Below are 11,703 nucleotides of genomic sequence, written 5' to 3' on the forward strand. Positions count from 1 at the left end.
GATTATGTAGGAAAAAAATTAGAGAGGCAAAGGCCCAGCTGGAACTGAAGCTGAACACCTCTGCCAAAGACAATAAAAAGCATTTCTATAACTATATTAACAATAAGAAGAGGGGCAGGAAGAACCTGCACTCCCTGTTGGACCTGGAGGGGAACACAGTGACTGAAGACAAGGACAAGGCTGAGGTCCTGAACACCTTCTTTGCCTCAATGTTTAACAGCAAGGCAGGAGTTCAGGACGAGTGGCCTCCGGAGCTGGGCGATGGGGTCGGGGAGCAGAGTAATACCCTGGAAATCCATGAGGAGTTAGTTCGGGACCTGCTGAGCCACTTGGATATCCACAAGTCCATGGGACCAGATGGGATCCATCCCAGAGTGCTGAGAGAGCTGGCGGATGTGCTAGCTAGGCCACTCTCCATCATTTCCCTCCAGTCCTGGCTCACTGGAGAGGTCCCAGGTGACTGAACCTGGCCAATGTGGTCCCCATCCGTAAGAAGGGTCGGATGGAGGAGCCTGGAAACTCCAGGCCTGGCAGCCTGACCTCAGTGCCAGGGAAAGTGATGGAGCAGATTATCCTGGTGGCAATAACTGCGCACCTGAAGGATGGCCAAGGGCTCAGGTCCAGCCAACATGGATTCAGGAAGGGCAGATCCTGCCTCTCCAACCTGATCTCTTTCTATGATCAGGTGACCCGCCTGGTGGATGTGGGGAGGCCTGTGGATGTGGTCTACCTAGACTTCAGCAAGGCCTTTGACACCGTCCCCCACAGCAAACTGCTGGCTAAGCTGTCAGCCTGTGGATTGGACCACTACACTCTGTGCTGGGTTAGGAACTGGCTGGAGGGCCGGGCCCAGAGAGTGGTCGTGAACGGTGCCACATCCAGCTGGAGGCCAGGCACCAGTGGTGTCCCCCAGGGATCAGTGCTGGGCCCTGTCCTCTTCAACATATTCGTTGATGATCTGGATGAAGGGGTAGAGTCAGTCATCAGCAAGTTTGCAGATGACACAAAGTTGGGGGCAGATGTTAGTCAGTTAGAGGGTAGAAAGGCTCTGCAGAGGGACCTCGACCGACTGGACAGATGGGCAGAGTCCAATGGGATGGCTTTCAACAAGTCCCAGTGCCGAGTGCTGCACTTTGGCTATGGCAATCCCATGCAGAGCTACAGGCTGGGGGCAGAGTGGCTGAGAGCTGCCAAACAGAGAGGGACCTGGGTGTGCTGATCGACAGCCACCTGAATATGAGCCAGCAGTGTGCTCAGGTGGCCAGGAGGGCCAATAGCATCCTGGCCTGCATTAGGAATAGTGTGGCCAGCAGGAGCAGGGAGGTCATAGTGCCCCTGTACTCTGCTCTGGTTAGGCCGCACCTTGAGTCCTGTGTCCAGTTCTGGGCTCCTCAGTTTAAGAAGGACATTGAGACACTTGAGCGTGTCCAGAGAAGGGCAACAAGGCTGGGGAGAGGCCTTGAACACAAGCCCTATGAGGAGAGGCTGAGGGAGCTGGGATTGTTTAGCCTGGAGAAGAGGAGGCTCAGGGGTGACCTCATTGCCCTCTACAACTACCTGAAGGGTGGTTGTAGCTAGGAGGGGGTTGGCCTCTTCTCCCAGGCAACCAGCACCAGAACAAGGGGACACAGTCTCAAGCTGCGTCAGGGGAGGTTCAGACTCGAGGTGAGGAGGAAGTTCTTCATCGAGCGAGTCATTCGTCATTGGAACGGGTTGCCCAGGGAGGTGGTTGAGTCATCGACCCTGGAGGCGTTCAAGGGGAGATTGGACGTGGCACTTGGTGCCATGGTCTAGTCATGGGGTCTGTGTTGAAAGGTTGGACTCGATGATCCTCGAGGTCCTTTCCAACCTAAGTGATACTGTGATACTGTGATACTGTGATACTGTGATACTGTGGCCAAGCAGAGCCCCCAGCCAGGCCCCAGCTGCACTTCCTTGACCCCCAAACCCACCTCCTCTCAGCCAGGGGTACCTGCTGGCAAAGATTTGGCTCAGCACACCCAGGACATGGTTGAGTTTCACCTGCAGCTCCTGGAGGCTATCTCTGGCTTCTGGGTCCAGCTGGAGGAGGGACAGATTGGAGAAGCCATCAGGGTCCCTGCTCCAGCCCTGGGGGACTTTCTGCATGCCCAATGCGTCCCTGGGCAGGGTGAAGCCCGTCCATCCTCTGACATGGTGGAAGAGCAAGGGCTTGTAGGGGTGGGATAGCCTGGCCCCATACAGGGCTGAGGAACCAGGGTCTGGAGCCAGTGCTGTGGAGCCAGGGAAGGGACTTCCTCTGGGAAGAGGACACTGATCCAGCTCCTCCACATGGCTCCCTCCTGGACACCTAATACACCCCTCCTTCCCACCCATGGCTTCAAACATCTTCTTGAGCTGGACAGGGAGCTGCTGGGTGTTGTTCAGGATGCAGGGCTGAGGGGAAAGGAGGGAAAGTGGAGTCAGCACCACCAAAAGCAGCGGGAACAGCTCTCTGCTGCCCCAGCTCCCTCCCACCCTGTACTCCCGGAGTGTGGCTGCAGCCCTTGCCAGTGAAGGCTGAGCTAAGGGAGTCACTGCGAAGCTCAGCCTTCCCCATGTCACTTGTCACCAGCTCCCCTGTTTCCTTTCTGAGTGATCAGAGTGGATGATCTGAGCACCAGGGCAACTTCCACTCAGTCCTGAAAAGCTCCTTTGAAAAAGCTGAGTCCTGCCCAGAGAGCAAAGCCCAGGGCTTCGCTGCCCTCGCTGACATCCACGCTGAAAGAGACCATTCCAGTGCAGCAGCACAGTGCCACCAGGCCATCGAGGAGTGAGGGCTGCTGTGCCAGGCCTTCTGCCAGCTTGTCCTGCAGGATGGAAATAGGGAGTGCTGTGGGAAAGCCCAGAGGTGCCTGCTGTCTGAAGTCAGAGAGGCACAAGTGCAGCGTGGCAGCAGGGCATTGAACCTGTCCCTAGGGAAATCACACAGCACTTAGACACTGCCCTGTCCCTCTCCAGCAGGAAGATGTGGGCCCTCCCTGCCACACTTAGCTGAGACATCATCAGCTCAGCTGTCCAGCTCTGTCCCTGCTGGAGCTGGAGGAGCTTCCTGGCAGCTGGGTGGGATCCTGCAGGCCCTGCTCCTGGGGATGAATTGCTGGGGCCCCATCTCTAGGCTGCTGCTTGCCCCCCAGCCAAGCTCTGCCAGGTGTGCAGAGCTTGAGAGCAGCAGCCTGAGCCAGCCCTGGGGCTGTGATCTCGCTGCTCATCTCCAAGAGGCAGCAGCAGCAGCTTCCTCCTGGCCTCCTTTGCAAGAGGGCTTTGCTCCAGGCTGCTTTGGCACTGCTTGGGGGCAGGCCAATTCCTGCAGCTCTGGGAAGCTCCTGGCTTGCCCCTCTGTGTCTGGCCAGATCAGCTTTGAGTGCAGTGCCTGGGCAGGTGAAGGGGCTGGAGCTGGCAGCTCTGGAGACAAGGTGCTGCCCAAGAGAGCTGGAGGTGTCCCAGGCAGTGGGGCAGGAGGACTCCCTCAGCCCTCCCACCAAGAGCAGGCTGGCAGCCTCTTGGGGAGCTGAGCCCATGCCCTGGGAAGGAGCTTTGCTGAGCAGTCCCTGTCTTTCCTTGCCTCAGCTGGAGCCTGGGCTGCAGATGCAGCTGGAGGACATCCTGCTGAAGGAGCACATCCTGGAGCAGCAGGCAGCTGTGGCCTGCAGCGCCCCAGAGGAGGCTGCCCTTAGGCTGCATGCTCGCCGCAGGCTTCTCAAGTGAGTGGAGACCTCCACAGCCACCTGCAGGTGCTCTGGGCTGACAGCCAGCAGTGCAGCCCTGCTGCTGAGAGCTGCTGGGCTCTGCAGAGCCTGGAGCAGCTGTGGGCAGCAGCAAGGCTTTGCTCCTGAGAGCTGTGCCCTGCTGCCTGGGAGCAGCTGAGTGTCCTCGCTTCCCTGAGCTGTGGAGCTGCTCTCAGCTCCCCGCAGATGCTGGGCTCTGCTCAGGGAGCCAGTGCACAGCAGGAGGCCCCTGCAGGCAGCCCAGAGCCCATCCCTGCTGAGCAGCCCTGAAAGAGGCAGCTCAGAGCTGGCTTCCTGGTCCCAGCAGACCACACTTGAGCCAAGGAGCAGGTTGGGAGAGTCTCAGTCAGGGAACTCGGCTGCTGGTGGGACTGCAGGCTCCTGCCCTCTGCTCCCTCATGCTGAGGAGTGGGAGCAGCAGGCTCCAGCCCAGGCAGAAGATGCTGTGCAGAACAGATCCTGGCTGTGTTTTCCCAGTGGGATGGCTCTGGACAGGACCTTCCTGTGGCTCTCCCAGGCCCCTGGGGCTCTGGGGCCAGAGCTGGGTGCAGAGCGGTGAAGATTTCCTGGGGGGGGCAAACCTTCTGAGCAGGTCCTGAAGCAGTTGCAGGGCTGGGCTGTAGGCCAGGCTCAGCAGTTGCACTGAGAGCAGTGGAGCTGCAGTGGACTTGTGTGCAGTGGCCCAGGAGCTGTGGGCAGTGCCCACTGGCAGCCAGCTGTGCTTGAAGGTGCCCCTGGGAGCTGAGAGAACCTGGGCCCTGCCTTCCCTGGGAGTGGCCAGAGCCTGCTCACCAGCTGCTCAGGGCTTGGCTCTCAGCAGCTTGGGCTGAGTTTTCCCACTTGATTTGCATCTGCCATGCCATGGCAATGTGGCCAGGCTGTGGTTTGAGGAGTCCCCTCCCTCCCCCCTGCAGAGCTGAGCTGCCTGAGTACGTCCTGGACTTCGGCTGCGTGGCTCTGGGTGGCATCCACAGGCGCAGCGTGGAGGTCACCAACCCGGGGCACTTCCCTGTGGCCTTCCAAGTCTGTGGGCAGGTCCTGGCTGGCACAGGTAAGCAGTGCTGGGGACACCTCCTGTGGCCTTGCAAGAGCTGCCTGTGACAGCTCAGCCTGAGCCACTGCCATGGGGAGAACAGACTAGAAGAGAGTTAACCAGGATGGAAGAGACCTTTGAGGTCACTGAGTCCAACCTCTCCCCCAGCACCATCTGATCAACTCAGCCATGGCACCAAGGGTCTCATCCAGGCTCTTCCTAAACACCTCCAGGGGTGGGGACTCCACCACCTCCCTGGGCAGCACATCCCAGGGCCAATCTCTCTTGCTGGGAAGAATTTCTTCCTCACCTCCAGCCTGAACCTCCCCTGGCACAGCTCCTCTGGAGAGGCAAAGGATCCTTGCCAGGGCTGCCAGCCAGGACACTCCGGTGGCCTTAAGGTGCTTGTGCCCCATCCCATGTTCCCTGTGCCTCAGCTGCTTCATTCCCCTCTCTTGAAGGCTTCAGTGTGGACCTGGAGCATGTGGAGCAGCTGCCCTGCTCCCAGAGCAGGAGCTTCACCGTGTGCCTGGAGCCCCAGAGTGCCAGGCTGCCGCTGGGCCAGGCGGCCCTGCTGCTGCCCATCCAGGTGCCCTGTGCCTCCTCCCCTCCCTCTGCCCTCACCCCCTGCGGGGGCAGGCTGGGGCCAGCAGCAGCTCTCAGCTGGCTCTCACCTGGCTGCTCTGTGCCTCACTAGGTGACAGGAGGCCCCACAGTTCATGTCCTGCTGCGTGCCAAGGTGGCTGTGCCATCCCTCAGCCTCTCCAGGCTGGAGTTCTCTGCTGTGCAGTGCCAGGAGGAGACCCCCCAGCCCTACAATCATCTGCCAGTGGCCTCTCAGCAGTTCCTCAGCAGGGAGGAGCCTGCTCAGAAGGTAAAGCACAGACACTGTGGCACTTGGATCCTCTTGGCTGCCCTTCCTGCTTCTCTCTTGCCTTCTCTGCTCCTCTGGCTGCTTGAGCACTTGGGCTCCAGGAGGAGGCTTTGGAGGGTGCCCTGGCTGCAGGTGCTGGAGCCCAGCCTGCGTGCAGGAGGGGAGCCCATGGCCAGCACCCCAGGGAGGCTCTCAGCCAGAGCTGTGCTCAGCCAGAGCTGTGCTCAGCCAGAGCTGTGCTCAGCCAGCGCAGCGTCAGCCCTGCGGCGCCGCTCGGCTGCGGGGCCATGGCCAGCGGCCCCGGGAGAGCCTGCAGCTCCCTGCTGCAGCACACAGGCCTCCTGCCCTTCCACTTCCTCCTCTGCAGAGCAGAGCAGGGGGCAGCTGAGCCCCCAAGGAAAGGGTGAGCCCTGCAGCAGCCTTCCTGCTGGAGGGGGCCCCACAGCAGGGCTGGGGTGCGGCAGGCAGGCAGGGGACACGCAGCCAGGTGGGACACAGGCAGGGGACACACACAGGCAGGACACACAGACAGGCTGCCCTGTGCCTCCTGGGCTCAGGTTTGGGCTCCCTGTGACTCCTTCTGGCTCTCCACACCTGGCTGGAGCACCTCTCCTGTGAGGACAGACTGAAGGAGCTGGGGCTGTTCAGGCTGCAGAAGAGAAGGCTCTGAGGTGACCTCATTGTGGCCTTCCAGGATCTGCAGGGGGCTACAGGAGGGCTGGGGAGGGACTGCTCAGGATCTGAGGCAGTGATAGGACTAGGGGGAATGGAATGAAGCTGGAGGTGGGGAGATTGAGGCTGGAGGGGAGGAGGAAGTTCTTCCCCATGAGAGTGGTGAAGCCCTGCAATGGGTTGTGCAGGGAGGTGGTTGAGGCCCCAGCCCTGGAGGTGTTTAAGGCCAGGCTGGCTGAGGCTCTGGGCAGCCTGATCTAGTGTGGGGTGTCCCTGCCCATGGCAGGGGGGTTGGCACTGGCTGATCCTTGTGGTCCCTTCCAGCCCTGACTGATACTACTCAGATACTATGCTACACCTCCCTGCAGGGGGCTTGGAGCCAGGTGGGGCTTGGTCATTTCTCCCAAGCAAGAGGAGAAGAGGAAAAGCCTCAGGTTGTGCCAGGGGAGGGTTAGGTTGGACGTGGGGGAAAATTTCTTCCCCTTGAAGGTTGTCAAGGCCTGGCCCAGGCTGCCCAGGCCAGGGTGGAGTCCCTGTCCCTGGAGGGCTTTCAAAGCTGCTGCTGAGGGCCATGGAAGAGTGGTGCCCTGGTAGTGCTGGGTTCAGGCTTGGACTGGATGACCTTTAAGGTCTCTTGCAGCCAAACAAGTCCATGTTCTGTGAGCCCTGGGCTCTTGTCTGCCTGTGCCACTGGCTTGTGAGCAGGGTGTAGAAAGAGGCCACAGGATCCTCCTGGGGCTCCTGATGCAGCTGGGGCTGGAGCCCACCTGTCCATCAGCTACAGCCACAGGTGCTGCAGGGGGCTGTGAAGAGCAGGAGGACTTTCCTCCACGGGGAGGAAGCTTTGGCTTTGCAGAAGGGCAGGAGGAGCTCAGCCTGAGGGATGTCCTCTGCTCTTCCCTCTGGTGCACACCAAAGGAAGTCCTCCCAGGCCCACCAGTGGCAGAGCTTGCTCAGAAGCTCTGCTGCAGCCAGGCTGAGCTCCAGGCAGGTGAATGGCTCCTGCTGCCCAGCACAGGCTCCTCCACACTGTGCCCAGGCTGGGGGCTTGTCCCCATGGCATGGGACACGCTCTGCATGGGGGGCCTGCACCTCTGCTTGGAGCCCAGCTCCACCTGTACAGCCCAACTCCTTCCTCTAAGCCCCTCAGGATAGGCCTGCACCTCTTCTTAGCTTCTTTGTCCCAGCCTGGGTCGTGCCCTGAGCCAGGGAGTCATCCCTGCCTGCCCTAGGCCCAGCTGCAGGCCAAGGCCCAGGCTCCTCCTTGCTGGGATGCTCAGGGGGAGGCTGTTGGCCATCAGCCTCTGCAGCCCAGCAGGGTGGGGGCTGCCCCAGCCCAGATGTCTCTCTGGGAAGTCCTTTCTCCTGAGACAGGAAGGAAAAGGAGTTTCCAGAGCTGTTCATCCTTGGGGCTCTCCAGCCACAGCCTCCAGGAGGGGAACTGGGGGCTGCTGGCTTTCCAGGGGCCAGGAAAAGCAAGGTCAGGCCCTGGGAGCCAGGGGCAGTCCCCAGCTGTGTGCTTGCAGTGCTGCTGCTGATGGCTTTGGCCAGCAGGTGACACACAGCCTCCAGCAGAAGGCTCTCCTGCTGCCACCTCCATGGGATGAGCCCTGGGGATGTCCTTCCCAGCCCCTCTGGGTGGCTGCTGCTGGAGGCTCCCTGCTCAGCCTGCTGCTCAGGGCCCTGCTCAGTGACTCTTCCCTCTTCTCCTTGCAGCTGCTGGAGCCAGGGCCAGAGGCAGCTCACAGTGTCCTGGAGAGAAGTTGTCATCAGCTCTGAGTTCCTCCTGCTCTCAAAACTTCCCTGGGATTGAAAACCTCCTCTCCCATCCCCCCCCCTCCCCTCCCATTTGCTGCTCTTCTCCCCCCTCCCCCTATTTGTGTTGTTCAGTGAAGGTTTGGTTCTTTGCCTCTCCCCTCCCCCATTTCCCTCCCCTCTTTCCTCCCCCCATTTCCTCCCCCATCCCCCCCCTTTTCTCCCCTCTTTTCTCCTCCCATTTCCCCCCCCCATTTCCCCCCCATCCCCCCCCCTTTTCCTCCCCGACTTCCCCCCACTTTCCCCCCCCTCTTCCCCCCCCCTTTTCCCCCAGCTCATGTTGTTGAGTAAAGGTTTGGTTCTTTGGCTCTTCAGAGCTGCTCTGGCTGCTTCTTGCCTCCCTTTGGGGCACCCTGGCCCTGGGGCTCCTTCTGGGGGGGCCTTCCTCCTGGGCTGGGCTCCAGTCTGCTTTCCCTTCCTGTGCCATCCCTGCAGGCCCCCTGGGCTTGTCTCCTGCCCCCTTTGCTGTGCCTGGAGGGGCTCTGGCTTGCTGCCTGCTGTGCCAGACAGCTGCTGGAGGCTGCCTGCCCCCCAGCTTCTCAGCTCTGCCCTTTGGCCCTGGCTCTGACCCCATCTGTGTCCCCTGGCTCCTTGTGCCCCTTTGCCCCAGCTGCCTGTGGCACTCCAGTCCTGGGGAAGAGAGCTCTGAGCATCCCTCCCCAGGGGCTGCTGGGCACAGAGGGCTGAGCTGCTTGTGCCAGTGGGGAAGAGGGCAGGGGGGTGTGGGGGGGAGGGAGGGCTGGGAGTGAAGGCACTGCTGGGGGGAGCAGCCGTGGGCTGCTCATCCACCCCCAGCAGGTGCCACTGAGGCTGCCTGTCCCTGCCCTGCTGCCCTCTGGCTCCTGGCTGGGGGGCAGGGCAGGGCTGTGGGTCCCGAGCTCCACCAGGCCCCAGAGCAGGCAGGCTGTGCCCAGCCCCCAGCAGGGAGCCAGCAGCTGGCCCATGGCCACTGCTCCAGGCTCTCCCTGCTGCCTCACCTGCAGCCCCCTGCTCCTTTCCAATCCCTTCTCAGCAAGCTGGGAGGAACCCCCCCTGGGCTTCCCTCTGCAGGACTTTCCTGCTGCCTTCCACCTGGCTCCCTGCTCCCCCCACCCCCAGGCACCTGAGCAGCTGAGTCCTGTCCCACTGGGAAGAGCTTCCCCCGGGCTGAGGCAGCTGCCACCACGCAGCTCCCTGCCTGCAGGAGGCCACCAGAGGGACAAAGAGCTTGACTGGAGCCAGCAGTGGGCACTGGCAGCCCAGAGCCAGCCCTGTGCTGGGCTGCAGCCAGAGCAGCAGCACGGGGAGGGGATCCTGCTGGGATGGATGGAGCACTAACTCCTCTGCAGCAGAGCATTGGGCTAAGCTCTGACATGGGAGCTGGCAGCAGGGAATTGCAGGAGCCAGAGAGATGGAACTTGGGCTTCAGCTGGAGCAGCTGTGTCAGGAAATGTTGCCATGGAGAAGAGTGAAAATGTGACCCTAAGGGCAACTGAGGAAGACAACTCAGTTCCTCTCTAAGCACCAGCAGACATTGCTAATGCCTTCTTCTCTATTCCCACAGCAGAGGAATGCAGGCCTCACTTTGCTTTCCCCTGCAGAGGACTCCAGTACACCTTCCTTTGTCCCTCCCCTGGCTGACCACACCAAGACTTCTTGGCTTGCAGGGGCTTTTTGCTCCCCACCTCAGCTGAGCTAATCTCCACTCCACCCTGAGAGCAGCAGGAGCAGGGAAGTGATTCCCTCACTGGGTTGGGCACTGCTAAGGCCACAGCTCGAATCCGCTGCTCAGTGTTGGGCCCCTCGCTCCCAGCAGGACACTGAGAGGCTGGAGCAAGTCCAGAGAAGGGCAACCAAGCTGGGGAAGGCTCTGGAGAAGAGGGCTGGGGAGGAGCAGCTGAGGGAGCTGGGGGTGCTTAGCCTGGAGAAAAGGAGGCCAAGGGGAGACCTCATTGCCCTCTGCAGCTCCCTGAAAGAAAGCTGAGGGAGGTGGGGATGGATCTCTTCTCCCTAGTGTCAGGGCACAGGAGAGGAACTGGCCTGGGACTGTGCCCGGGGAGGCTTAGGCTGGAGAGGAGGAACAATGTCTTGGCTGCAAGAGTGGTCAGGGCCTGGCACAGGCTGCCCAGGGAGGTGGTGGAGTCCCTGTCCCTGGAGGGGTTCAAGCAATGTGTGGCCATGGCCCTGGGGGCTGTGGTTTAGTGGCCATGGTGGGGCTGGGCTGCTGCTTGGCCTGGGGGAGCCTAGAGGGCAAGGCCAAGTGCCACAATTCTGTGGGTCTGTGCCTTCCTCTCGTCCTATCACTCGCTCCTCGGGCCCTGCCGCTGGCTCCAGCGGATGGCGATCCCCTGCCCCACCACTCCCTCCCCCGCCCCTCGCTCCCCGCAGCCGCCTCGGGCCAGGCAGAGGGCTGCTCCGCGCTCCGGCCCCGGCCCCAGCACGGCCCGGGGGGACAGCAGCTGGCCGCAGCAGCGCAGCTTTCTGCAGGCTGCTGGCTCGGGAGGAGCAGCCAGAGCCTGGGCCCCGTGTGTGCAGCCGCGCTGGCTGCGGCGGGCAGCAGCACCGAGCCCGGCGCCTCCCGGGGCTCTCCCGCCGCCGGCACCCCCGGCAGCGCCGCCGGGCCCTAGCTGCTGAGCAGGCGCTGCCAGGGCACCGCTAAAGCCTGGCCCTCAGCACCGCAGCTCTCTGCTTTTCAGTCCCTCAGGGATGGGGACACCAGCGCTGCCCTGGGCAGCTGAAGCTCAGGCTGGCCCCGCAGGACCCTTGCTGGCCCCATGCTGCCTGGGCTTGTCCTTGCTGTGCTGTGGGGTGCTGCCAGCGCTGGGGGCTGCTGCTCAAGGGCTGTGCTCTGCAGGGCTGTTCCCTGGAGCCGCTGCCCCACAGCTTTCTCTTAGTTTCTTGCTAGGGAGAGCTCCGAGGCCAGCAGCTGGGATTGCTCAGGGGCTTCCAAGGGGCTTTATGTTCTGCTGAGGTTCAGTGTGCTGCTGTTCAAGGCTGCAGGGCTCCCCTGGCTCTCCTCTCGTCTCTGCCCCTCCTGCACAGCTCCGGCTGAGCCCCAGGGGCAGCACGCTGGCAGAGCTGGGCCTGGGGAGCTGTGTGCTGCCCGAGGAGCTGCTGCTGGCCATCCTCTCCCAGAGGCTGCAGGTGTGTGGCCAGGGGGCAAAGGACACCTTCCTGCTGGAGAGGGACAGGGCAGTGTCTAAGTGCTGTGTGATTTCCCTAGGGACAGTTTCAATGCCCTGCTGCCACGCTGCACTTGTGCCTCTCTGACTTCAGACAGCAGGCACCTCTGGGCTTTCCCACAGCACTCCCTATTTCCATCCTGCAGGACAAGCTGGCAGAAGGGATGGTGTTGGGGATTGGTTTGAGCAAGGCGGGACATGCAGCCTCATCTCCTCCTGGCTGTTGTCCTTCCTGGTGGAAACTGGGGGCAGCCTCATCTCCTCCTGAGTGCTGCCCCTCCTGGTGCCAACTAGGGGCAGCCTCATCCCCTCCTGGCTGCTGTCCCTCTTGGTGGAAACTAAGGGCAGAACGTTGCCCAGCCTCTGCTTGCGCTGGAGCAGCCTCCTCTGCTCAGCCTTGCC

The 11,703-nt window shown here is 61.8% G+C and overlaps 1 long non-coding RNA gene across 1 annotated transcript; it reads left to right on the plus strand.

Moving 5' to 3' along the window:
• The first annotated feature begins 5,247 nt into the window (after positions 1-5,247).
• Positions 5,248-8,214, plus strand: LOC137456259 (uncharacterized). The gene is made up of 3 exons (XR_010990999.1): positions 5,248-5,368; positions 5,477-5,653; positions 8,042-8,214. It is a non-coding gene; the product is annotated as an uncharacterized lncRNA (long non-coding RNA).
• Positions 8,215-11,703: the final 3,489 nt, after the last annotated feature.

The sequence above is a fragment of the Melanerpes formicivorus genome, unplaced genomic scaffold (assembly GCF_026170545.1).
Source record: "Melanerpes formicivorus ecotype bairdi unplaced genomic scaffold, bMelFor1.0.p_v2 SCAF_119, whole genome shotgun sequence".
In the NCBI taxonomy this organism is placed as follows: Eukaryota; Metazoa; Chordata; class Aves; order Piciformes; family Picidae; genus Melanerpes; species Melanerpes formicivorus.